Source organism: Chanodichthys erythropterus, chromosome 22 (genome assembly GCF_024489055.1).
Source record: "Chanodichthys erythropterus isolate Z2021 chromosome 22, ASM2448905v1, whole genome shotgun sequence".
Taxonomy (NCBI): Eukaryota; Metazoa; Chordata; class Actinopteri; order Cypriniformes; family Xenocyprididae; genus Chanodichthys; species Chanodichthys erythropterus.
In genome coordinates this window covers 16,678,018-16,690,621 of record NC_090242.1, presented here as the reverse complement: position 1 = coordinate 16,690,621, position 12,604 = coordinate 16,678,018, and the positions used below count along the sequence as shown (strand labels likewise).

Here is a 12,604-nt window from a genome sequence, read left to right as displayed (position 1 = left end):
TTGATCCTAGAGAACGTCAAGCATAGTTCAGGAAGCAGACACACTCTGTCAATTTAAATCTAGACTAAAAACACATAACCCATAACACCTGATGTACATGTTATATCATAAGAAGAATGGCATCTACGCTAATATTAGTCTCTGTGTTTATCCCGAGGTTACCGTAGTCAGCCGGATCCGGGCCGCATCCAGATCAGATGGAGACACGACCACATCACAGCCCTAAGGTGTCAGCAGAGATTGTGTCAACTAGACAACCCCCTTGAAGGACTCATCAACACGGCAGCCAGTGGCACAGATCCCTAACAAAACTGTTCCACACCAGCAGGATGAATCCGCTCAGATCAAACTGGATTAAATATTCTGAAAGCTCCGAGATTGGCTCTGATCCCAATCTGACTTCTGACTTATGATGCCGCCTGAACCATAATCATACAGTCAGTGGCGGACTGGGACAGTAAATCAGGCCGGGAATTTGACTCCACCCCAGGCCACCTCTGCTGCACCAAATTCATGTGTCCACCAGCCTGCTAAACTTATAGGGTAACCCTGTTAGTTGATGTAACAGGTAGACTACCATTCATAATATTAATGGATAAATAAATAAACCCTCAAAAACTCCCTAGGAATAGACCATCTATACTACCACACCAAAGGCAAATATAAAATTGGCTTACACATTTTAAGAAGGGATAATAAAAGATACATATTCACATGTTAAAATATTTATATTTTATATATTTCCAATGCTCAACTCAAGTATATCAAAAGTATCAGAAACACAAACAAAAACAACACAAACACAAAACAAACGGTTCAGTTTGTTTCATAGTTTTAGAGTCACGGTTTCGGTACCATTGTTACAACGGCGTTGTATGTATTTATGGAAAAACTATACTTTCAAAAATATATATATTTTCTCATATTATTTAGAATATTCTAACTACAAAAAACAGCACAATTAAATATAATAGATTAAAGATACAAATAAAATAAACTGACTTCAGTTTTTTTTTTTTAGGGAGGTCTAGCATTAGTTTTTAGGTACAGAAATTGAATAAAGTAATAATGTAAAACAGCATTGCATTTTGGACTATACATTAAAGATTATTCTTTATTAAAGTTACAAAAGCTTTTTAATCAAGAGCAGTGAGTGATTTCTTCGTTGTTGCTGTTCAATTAAAATAAAGACTGTCACTTTAAGAGAATGCACTGATACAGTGTTCGTATTTAACAAGAGTGAATGGTTTGTCCACGGTTTTATTTATTTTTTTCATGTTGTTGTAATGTCTGGGAACCCAGAATGTTCATCCATCAACAGAAACATATATTAACTGAACCCTGATTGTTTTACGTGTTATTTATATTAAACCATATTACAGATGCTTCGTCAGATTTAAGTTGAACAGCGGTCCGAGCGTGTGCCGAACCGAGTGTGGAGAACCGAACGGATCAATTTTTCCCCCACCCCTGGTAAATATTATGTAAATGTAATTCTGACCGACCTGTTCCCTTACCGGCGAACATGGCTGGGATTTTGCAGCAACTTGCTGCGTCTGTGGCCAGGGCTTTTCTCCTTTTTATGCGTTCCCTCTCTGCTCCTCCTTTGCGTTTACGCTCCATTTTTTGCACTATTTTTCAAGATAAAGCCTGCCTCTGGATATAGCTACGGTGGCCGAGAGAGCTCAACGCGCTGCAAATGAAGAAAACACATGCAAATAGAGAAAACACCAGCAAAGGTAGAAAAACTCCGTGAAGTTGGCACCCCATAAAGCGAAATAATCCCCAAAAATATGTCATTCGTTTGTGCTACGTTTGTGCTGATTTGTGCCGCAAAAACGAACGTTTGTGCTGGTTTGGTGTTTGAGATATTAAGCATTATTTTTTTGGTCGTGTGACGTCATTCTCCACCCCATGTCGTTCAAATCGCTTCAAACCGGTGCCATTCGTTTGTGCTCGATTTGTGCTGGTTTGTGCCGTTAAAACAAACACTGTATCTGTTCTCCTTCCACAGATATAACTAATTTAATTCGGGAGCTGTGACGTCATTCTCCACCCCACTTCGTCTAAATCGCACGAAACTGGTGTCGTTCGTTTGTGCTCGATTTGTGCTGGTTTGTGCCGTTAAAACAAACACTATCTGTTCTCCTTCCACAGATATAACAAATTTAATTCGGGAGCAGTGACGTCATTCTCCACCCCACTTCGTCTAAATCGCACGAAACTGGTGTCGTTCGTTTGTGCTCGATTTGTGCTGGTTTGTGCCGTTAAAACAAACACTATCTGTTCTCCTTCCACAGATATAACAAATTTAATTCGGGAGCAGTGACGTCATTCTCCACCCCACTTCGTCTAAATCGCACAAAACTGGTGACGTTCGTTTGTGCTCGATTTGTTCTGGTTTGTGCCGTTAAAACAAACACCGTATCTAAGACCTCTTCTTAAATATAACGAAAAAATGTTTTATGAACAGTTAGGCTATGTAGCCTAACTCTCCACACCCCATGCCATCCAAATTGCTCCAACCCGGTATTGTTCGTTTGTGCTCGATTTGTGCCGTTAAAAGAATCCCTAAATGATGACTTTTTGACTTAAAAATAAAAAATAAAATAAAAACCAAATCATTTCCACCCCATGTCTTCTTAAATCTTTACAAAATGGTGCTGTTCGTTTGTGCTCAGTTTGTGCCGTTAAAAAAAAAAAAAGCAACAATGACAATCTTAAATATAAAGTTGGCCTAGCGAAAAATGTTTTTTACATTCAGTTTGCTTAAAACCGGTGCCCCCCACATGCTCCAAATTTGCTCGAAATCGTTTGTGCCGGTAACAGGTTTCGTTTGTGCTGCTTTGGTTTTTAAAATATAAAAAAAAAAAATGTATAGGTCATTTTCAGGTCACTCAGCCCCCCCACATGCTCCAAATTTGGCCAAAACTGTCTCATTTGTTTGTGCTGGTTTGTGCCGGCGAAATTTTCGTTTGTGCTGCTTCGGTTTTTAAAATGTAAGACATTGAATTACAGGCATTAACTCACTAGCCTGAATGAAGAATCAGAAAAGCTTAATAGCCTAAATAATCTATTTTAAGTCTTCAAGTAAAAGGTTAAATAAATGTTTACTTTTAGCCTAACTTTACACTTCACACTAAAAACTCCTGGGTCAAAAATAACCCATTATGGGTTATTTTTGACCCAAATCCTGGGTTAAAAAGGGACCAACTAATTTCTGGGTTATTTCAACCCAGAAAAATGGGTTATTCTTTTTGACCCAAATTCTGGGTCAAATACCTGACCCAAATTTTGGGTTAAAATAACCCAAAATTGTAGTTAATATAACCCAACTTCTGGGTCAAAAGAACAACCCCAATATCTGGGTTGAAATAACCCAGAAATGAGTAGGTCCCTTTTTAACCAAAGGTCAAAAATAACCTAACTTGGGTTACTATGCCAGTATGCCTTATTTCAGAAAATAAAACTTCAGGCACTTACACACTTCAAGCACTTTTACATTTTTATTGCATTAAAATTAAATTAAACTCTACATAAACTCTACACACTTGGACCTATTTATCTTAGGTCACACTGTAATAACATTAGACATTAGAAAAAATAGAAAAATAAACAACTCATTCTCTTTCAAACATTTGACAACATTCAATAACTGGATTGAACTTGAGGGACAAGAGTTTTGATAGTGTCCTCATCTAAGAGAAGAAATGCCTCCTCATCTCTGTCTTCACCTGAAGGACAGAAAACAAGACAACATGAGTATTGTTAATAAGTCGAGACAATTGTGAACCACTCACCGGACACTCTGATTATCAAGCTAACAAATAATCACTTTTATGGGAATGCTGTTTTTTTTTGTTTTTTTGTTAAAAACAACAACAACAACAAAAAAAAAACCTGGCCCAATTTGCTAGTTAACTAATGTGGTTCTTTTGCAGCACTACCCATTTTGTGTGAATGACAGTCTATACTGTCCATCTTTTCTTTCATTAACAAGTGTAATAATGACATTAATGCGAAGGTAAATATCTGGCCTATTATTATGCATAACAGCTTAAAGACAAGGCACAAGTATCTTTTAACTATAAGGGTTATTATAGAGATGCATTCCCCACTGTCGAAGAAGTTGTGACTGTCACAAAATCTTGCACTGACACATTTAAGCCATATTAAAGAAAAATATTTAGGTATAGAGATGATATGAGGGCAGTTAAAGGGATAGTTCACCCAAAAATGAAAATGTGATGTTTATCTGCTTACCCCCAGGGCATCCAAGATGTAGGTGACTTTGTTTCTTCAGTCGAACACAAATGATGATTTTTAACTCCAAACGTTGCCGTCTGTCAGTCTTATAATGCGAATGAATGGTAACACAATTTATAAGAGTCAAAAAATATGCTTAGACAAGTCCAAATTAAACCCTGCGGATCGTGACGACACATTGATGTCCTAACCGTGCGTTCACACCGCCGCCGGCGAGAGCGTCAACAGTCACCTTGGCCGCCCCTGCCAACAACGCTGTACTGTTCGTTCAAACCGATGGGAGGGTCAAAGTAAATGACAAGTTGCGTTAACCAATCGGAAGCCTGTCAAGCGAGGACATCTACATTCCGATTGGTTGCCGCCGAACCGCGTCATAGCTCATTACCATAAAGTTAACCTGATTTCAACTCTCCTCGCCGCTCTCATCGTCCAAAACGCGCCGCGCCGCACCGCTCTCGCCGGAGCTCGCCGCCGTGCTCTTATTGAAAATTAATGACTTCCTGTCACTTTGGCGTTCTCGCCGCCGGCGGTGTGAACACACAGTTAGACACAAAACGATCGGTTTGTGCAAGAAACCGAAAATGATTTATATCATTTTTTACCTCTAAAACACCACTATGTCCAACTGACATAGTGGTTTCTCAGACAAACCGATCGTTTCGTGTCTTAGGACATCAATGTGTCGTCACGTGCCGCATGGTTCAGTTTGGATTTGTCTAAGTATATTTTTTGACTCTTATAAATTGTGTGACCATTCACTCGCATTATAAGACTGACAGACGGCAACGGTTGGGTTAAAAATCATCATTTGTGTTCGACTGAAGAAACAAAGTCACCTACATCTTGGATGCCCTGGGGGTAAGCAAATAAACATCACATTTTCATTATTGGGTGAACTATCCCTTTAAAGAGTAAAACGCTCACCTCTAAAATTCTCTATCAGCTCAGACATCCGCCACTCAGTTAGCTTATCAGCGACAAAGCTGTACATTTAAAATGACCTGGAGAAAACAATAGAGGTTAGCAACAATTTGAAGACTTGACCCGCTTCTTTAACTCTCACTACTCAGCACTGTATAATATGATAAGCACAGCGCAGCTGAATTATTCTGTAGCCTCGTCGCTCTAGCCACGGCTAAAGGGGGTCGCACACCGGAAGAGAAGCGTAACGTTATATTCAAACACATTATTCTCTATGAGTGTACACACACCGGCGGCGCCAGCAACGGTTCAGGACCTTGTTCAAAATCCTGCAGCGCCACAGCGCGCTATGTAATGTTACATAGATTTATATTAAATTTACACTTATTTGTCTCAAATCGTCGTTAATGTATATACTGACTTCACCATGTGCTGCAATATAAAGTTAGTTTTACATTAATTTACAGAAATCAGCTGCATGAATACAAATTGCTGATGTTATTGGATTTTCAGGTGATATTCTCCATTCAGTTAACGGACGCTCTGAGGTAACTTAAAGTGTTCAGACTGCATACTCAGCAACGGTTGTATTTAATTATACAGTACACTCATAACATACTGACATTATCTTAATTCCACAATGTCCTAAAACATAACAATATTGCTGGCCATAAACTGAGAAAGTACACGATACCTCGAGTTGTTCTAGACGCGGCGCGGCGCGGCGCTTCTCGTCCGGTGTTCAACCCCTTAACGCGGCATGAAGTCGCCACTAGCTGCACGTACCTATCGTATTATTACCAGTATTATAACAATGAGATAAGTACAGCACAGTTGTCATTTCCTTCTAAACACATTAAATAGGTCACACGTTTCTCAACTATGTGTAAAAAGCATTTCAACCATTTTGACACCTAATTTCATGAACTTATCGTTATTTTTAATCATTCAAATTTGGCTGGGTGGTTAATAACACTTTCTTATTTAGTCTGACAAATTCAAAACACACATTTATTTTGACTTTACACGGACTTTAAACTAGTTAGATGTTGTTGCGATATCCGCAGGCGGCTACATGCTCACCACAGAATTACCACGGTAAGCCATGGTCATTTTTTTACAAATGGTGCTAAACTAGCAACGGGGACATGGACACAGAAAACTTTACGTTACATTGACACTGAAAATACTTGCTTACCTTGAATACGCGACGAAGTTGCACCGAAGAAGCCCAGACCAAAACGGATCGAGTGCGTTCAAGTTCAAGTGACGGTTATTCCAAACGACTGTTGTGAGAAAATTCCAGAACAACAGCGGGGGGCAGGGAGAGGGGCGTTAACCCAGAACATGGGTTACTCTTTGAAAAATAACCCAGAAACCTAAACAACCCAGGAATTGGGTCAAAATATTAGCCCTATAACCCAGAAAATGGTTACTCTCTGAAAAAATAATCCATAATTTTAACCCAACACAAATAACCCAGAAAATGGGTTAAAGAAATAACCCAGGAGTTTTTAGAGTGTTGTAAAATATTTAGCCAAAAACGAAAAAAGATTGAATAAAAAACATCGGACTCTTTTCTCTCATAATATGTAAAAACAAACAAAGAAACAAACAAAAACAAGAATAACAGTTTCATATTTCAAAGAAATATGGAATCATCATAGAAAATACTACTCCCGGTACACAAATCATCATACACAAATCAAACTCAGCATGTCTTGCATGTCCCATCACGCAGTTCATCTGATGTAGGCTACAGCTCTGTATATTAGTTACAATTTTTCTATTTGGTTGTTTCATATATTTCTTGCTACTGTAGCTGTCTCGTGCAGAGCACAACAACACACTTCTCTGTCCGCGGAGGCGCCGGCGCGATCCCTTCCATTGTTTTCTGATATTTTGGGTTTTTCCAATGAAACACAAATTGTTATTTATAAAAAATAAAAAATCTTCTTGTAATAGTGAGTGAAACATGTTGCATCATGGAGGTTTTAAAACCAATTATTTTAAATAAAAATTTCCTCAATGTTGTTTTAGACCACATATAGCCAAAATGAGTATTTTAGAGGCCGCCCACACATTCGAAACAAATTTAAATAAAGCATTTTTTTTTCGACGTAGGCTAATTAATTGAACGAATTACACGTACAGATGCTGCACAACTTTCCGTTTCTGACACGCGCTTGTCACTGAAAAGGAGGAAAGCAGAGACTTAATTTGAAATCACATTGCTCCTAAGTGATTTCAGTGTCATTCAATTCAATCAATGTCTAATATTTATAAACCGAAGCAGCAAATAAAACTTTTATCGGCACAAACAATTGCGACTGTTTGGTGAATGAGCTATAAATGACATACAATTTGATTTGCAGCCTGATTATTATCGAAATATAGTCTAACAGTCAATCTAAACATCTAAACATAAAGTAGTCTAATCTAAACACCTTGGCCTAATTAACTGGTTCCAGTCAAGAAGGGAAAAACAAGGACTCAAAATCATATGAATTAATTTATAAACAACACTAATTTTATCCGTTAACTCGTTCTATTTAATGTAACAATTGCAATTCACTTTATACAGTGTATTTGTTTTTTTTTTCTTCATTATTATTGTTTTATTTAAAGAAAATTGCCTTCGCCTATAGGCTACTTTACATGGACAGTGATTAAAGTCTGTGTTTGTTTGAAAGGTGAATTGCAGTTAGATGATGAAATAATCTGAGCATAAGCAGTTCCACAAGAGGCCTGTTAGTTGCAGCGTTTTATCTTTGTCCGCGGAAGATGCGAATCGATGTGTTCAAATGTTATACACGCGTTCCTCTGGGTTTCTTGATTGCACAATAATTAATAAAAGAATTCCCTTCTCTGACGTGCCAAACAAATTTTAAATTAACCTGTAAATTACCCTGCACACATGACTTTTTTAGTCTCAGTGCATACATCTTTTCCGTATGCAGACCTTTATGCATTGTTTAATGTTTTTGAAGGGCGCAGAAAGACGTTAAACATGTATTTGAAAATTTACCATGCAATGGTATTGTATTTTATTATAATTATTTATTCAAATATCTGTCCCAGTGCTATAGCACAGCATAGAACACGCCTGGTTCCAGAAGTAGTCAGGTAACATGTAGGCCTAAGTGGTTGTGACAATATCTGGCACAAATTTAGTCCATTTAAGAAGGGGTACTTTTCAACGGCACAAACCTGGACAAACGAACAGCACCATTTTGGAACGATTTAAGATGACGGGGAGGAGATTTTTTTTTATTATTAGGCCTATATATATATATATATATATATATATATATATATATATATATATATATATATATATATATATATATATATATATATATATAAAAAAAAAAAGGGGTAATCAATTACAGGGATTCTTTTAACGGCACAAACCGGCACAAACGAACAATACCGTGTTGGAGCAATATGGATGGCATGGGGTGTGGAGAGTTAGGCTACATAACTGTTAATAAAACATTTTTTCGTTATATTTAAGAAGAGGTCTTTGATACGGTGTTTGTTTTAACGGCACAAACCAGCACAAATCGAACGAATGGTACCAGTTTGAAGCGATTTGACCGACATGGGGTGGACGTCACAGCTCCCAAATTATATTTGTTATATCTGTGGAAGGAAAACAGATACAGTGTTTGTTTTAACGGCACAAACCAGCACAAATCGAGCACAAACGAACGACACCAGTTTCGTGCGATTTAGACGAAGTGGGGTGGAGAATGACGTCACAGCTCCCGAATTATATTTGTTATATCTGTGGAAGGAAAACAGTTACAGTGTTTGTTTTAGCGGCACAAACCAGCACAAATCGAGAACAAACGAATGGCACCGGTTTGAAGCGATTTGAACGACATGGGGTGGAGAATGACGTCACACGACCAAAAAAATAATGCTTAATATCTCAAACACCAAACCAGCACAAACGTTCGTTTTTGCGGCACAAATCAGCACAAACGTAGCACAAACGAATGACATATTTTTGGGGATTATTTCGCTTTATGGGGTGCCAACTTCACGGAGGTATAAAGAAAACATCTTCATCAGTTTGACAACACATGCGCTGCAAACTCCACAATACTTAAAAATAGTGAAACGCGCTGCAAACTCCACAACACTTACAAATAGACAAAGATGTATTTTTGTAAGTGTTGTGGAGTTTGCAGCATGTTTGTCTTTTTGTAAGTGTTGTGGAGTTTGCAGCGCGTTTGTCTTTTTGTAAGTGCTGTGGAGTTTGCAGCGCGTTTGTCTTTTTGTAAGTGCTGTGGAGTTTGCAGCGCGTTTGTCTTTTTGTAAGTGCTGTGGAGTTTGCAGCGCGTTTGTCTTTTTGTAAGTGCTGTGGAGTTTGCAGCGCGTTTGTCTTTTTGTAAGTGCTGTGGAGTTTGCAGCGCGTTTGTCTTTTTGTAAGTGCTGTGGAGTTTGCAGCGCGTTTGTCTTTTTGTAAGTGCTGTGGAGTTTGCAGCGCGTTTGTCTTTTTGTAAGTGCTGTGGAGTTTGCAGCGCGTTTGTCTTTTTGTAAGTGCTGTGGAGTTTGCAGCGCGTTTGTCTTTTTGTAAGTGCTGTGGAGTTTGCAGCGCGTTTGTCTTTTTGTAAGTGCTGTGGAGTTTGCAGCGCGTTTGTCTTTTTGTAAGTGCTGTGGAGTTTGCAGCGCGTTTGTCTTTTTGTAAGTGCTGTGGAATTTGCAGCGCGTTTGTCTTTTTGTAAGTGCTGTGGAGTTTGCAGCGCGTTTGTCTTTTTGTAAGTGCTGTGGAGTTTGCAGCGCGTTTGTCTTTTTGTAAGTGCTGTGGAGTTTGCAGCGCGTTTGTCTTTTTGTAAGTGCTGTGGAGTTTGCAGCGCGTTTGTCTTTTTGTAAGTGCTGTGGAGTTTGCAGCGCGTTTGTCTTTTTGTAAGTGCTGTGGAGTTTGCAGCGCGTTTGTCTTTTTGTAAGTGCTGTGGAGTTTGCAGCGCGTTTGTCTTTTTGTAAGTGCTGTGGAGTTTGCAGCGCGTTTGTCTTTTTGTAAGTGCTGTGGAGTTTGCAGCGCGTTTGTCTTTTTGTAAGTGCTGTGGAGTTTGCAGCGCGTTTGTCTTTTTGTAAGTGCTGTGGAGTTTGCAGCGCGTTTGTCTTTTTGTAAGTGCTGTGGAGTTTGCAGCGCGTTTGTCTTTTTGTAAGTGCTGTGGAGTTTGCAGCGCGTTTGTCTTTTTGTAAGTGCTGTGGAGTTTGCAGCGCGTTTGTCTTTTTGTAAGTGCTGTGGAGTTTGCAGCGCGTTTGTCTTTTTGTAAGTGCTGTGGAGTTTGCAGCGCGTTTGTCTTTTTGTAAGTGCTGTGGAGTTTGCAGCGCGTTTGTCTTTTTGTAAGTGCTGTGGAGTTTGCAGCGCGTTTGTCTTTTTGTAAGTGCTGTGGAGTTTGCAGCGCGTTTGTCTTTTTGTAAGTGTTGTGGAGTTTGCAGCGCGTTTGTCTTTTTGTAAGTGCTGTGGAATTTGCAGCGCATGTGATGTCAAACTGATGGAGATGTTTTCTTTATTTGCTGGTGTTTTTTCTATTTGCATGTGTTTTCTTCATTTGCAGAGCGTTGAGCTCTCTCGGCCACCGTATATAGCCAATTAGGCAGTGCTTCGCTGATGTTGGGTCATGTGGTGGTGTCATTTTCACTCCGCGATCGCCTGATTCGTAGATTCATAAGTGCGTCAATTAATTCGCAGTTGCATACAGCCTATTGCACGTCAGTCTGATCGACAGCACAGCGGCAGCCGGCAGGCCAGAATGACCATCAGGCCACCGGGAAATGTCCCGGTGCTCCTGATGGCCAGTCCGCCCCTGCATACAGTGTTCGTTTGTTGGCCAGAGGAGGACTGGTCCCCCGACTGAGCCTGGCTTCTCCCAAGGTTTTTTTTTCCTCCATTCTGTCACCTGATGAAGTTTGGGTTCCTTGCCACTGGCGCCTCTGGCTTGCTTAGTTGGGGACACCTACTGTATACTATTTAACAAAATTATCGATCTGACAGCATTGACACTATTGTATGAGAACTGAACTGAGCTGGACGACGACATCACTGTTTTCTCCAGAGCTGCTGTATAGATCAGTGAACTAAATTAATTAATGATTTTTACAATGGAAATGAATCAGCACTGAACTTATTTAAGCTGAACAATGACATTATTTTCTTCTAGAGCTGCTGTACAGCCAAAACAAACTTTGTTGCACAGTTATCACTGTAAGCTTCTTTGAAAGCTTCTTTGAGTTGATTTGATTACATAATTTATCATGAATTATTTTTGTTTGTGATCAAATCAAAAGAGGTTTATTTGTTAGTGATTATCAGTTTCCCTTTGGAGACATGAATGGGATTTCATTCCCCCCAGAATCTAATTGTTGCCCTCTGTCATCTGTGAGTTACCTTCACTTAAGTGGAACACAGGCACTTAACCGGGAAAGGGAATTCTTTGGCATTCTAATGATCTGTCCCTTAATAGTGACAGCTAAATGTCCTCATTAAAGTGACAAACGCTCACTTTTAGCCAGAGTTTTACAGCTGTTTGGCTGCAATAAGAGGGCGTTAGACAGACCCTAGGGCGTTTTTAGGAGGTAAACACAAAATTCCGCCAGTATTCCAGCTGGCTTAGGTATTGGGAAATCCTTGTGGAGCTTGGGGTGAAACGAGGGACACATTAGTGAGAGCTTGCAAACTGCCTGAAAGCCCTGGGCTAAAGAGCTGAACTTTGAAGGATCCTTTTTAAACGTCAGTGGAGAAGTAGATGGATTGGTAGTCTGGTAAAGTTTACAGCGTATTTAAGTTGTTCTCTTTGACAGTCTCTCTGTGAGTGAGAGCTCTGTGGTTTGCAAAGTCTGCATGATTGATAAATGGAATCAGGTGTGCAGCAGTGTGGCATTGTGAATCCAAAGGTAGCAGACAGATAAAATATACTGTACATATATTCGTTCAGTGACAAGGAGAAATTGTTGAGAAAGAACAAAAAAAATTAGATGTATTGATGTAACATGCATCTGTCATTTGCCTCTGGCTCAAATTTAAAGTATTTTATGTAAAAGATGCATAAATACATATGCATAATTATGAAAATTGCAACTAATGAAATCCAGTGCATTTGTTGCCTATGATATATCCCACAATCCTTTGTTGTTCGGTGAAATAAAACCCGCACGGCAGAGTGGTTCATTACTATGGAAGAGGATTAGGGCAAAGCAATAATAAAACCATCTCGAAATTAAAGTTGTTAAATTTCGAGAAAAAAGTCAAGATAAAATGTTGAGAATACAATCAATAAATTACGAGAAAAAAGTCATTAAATTACGAGAACAAACGCATTAAATTTCAAGAAAAAAAGTTGAAATAAAATTATGAGAAAAAAGTCGCTAAATTACGAGAACAATTTTGTCAAATTATGAA

General features: G+C 39.0%; 1 long non-coding RNA gene across 1 annotated transcript; it reads right to left on the bottom strand.

Moving 5' to 3' along the window:
• Nucleotides 1-3,429: 3,429 nt before the first annotated feature.
• On the bottom strand, nucleotides 3,430-6,505 carry LOC137013357 (uncharacterized). The gene is made up of 3 exons (XR_010893701.1): nucleotides 6,386-6,505; nucleotides 5,191-5,267; nucleotides 3,430-3,734 (listed from the first exon to the last, which is right to left on the bottom strand). It is a non-coding gene; the product is annotated as an uncharacterized lncRNA (long non-coding RNA).
• Between the last annotated feature and the right edge of the window lie 6,099 nt (nucleotides 6,506-12,604).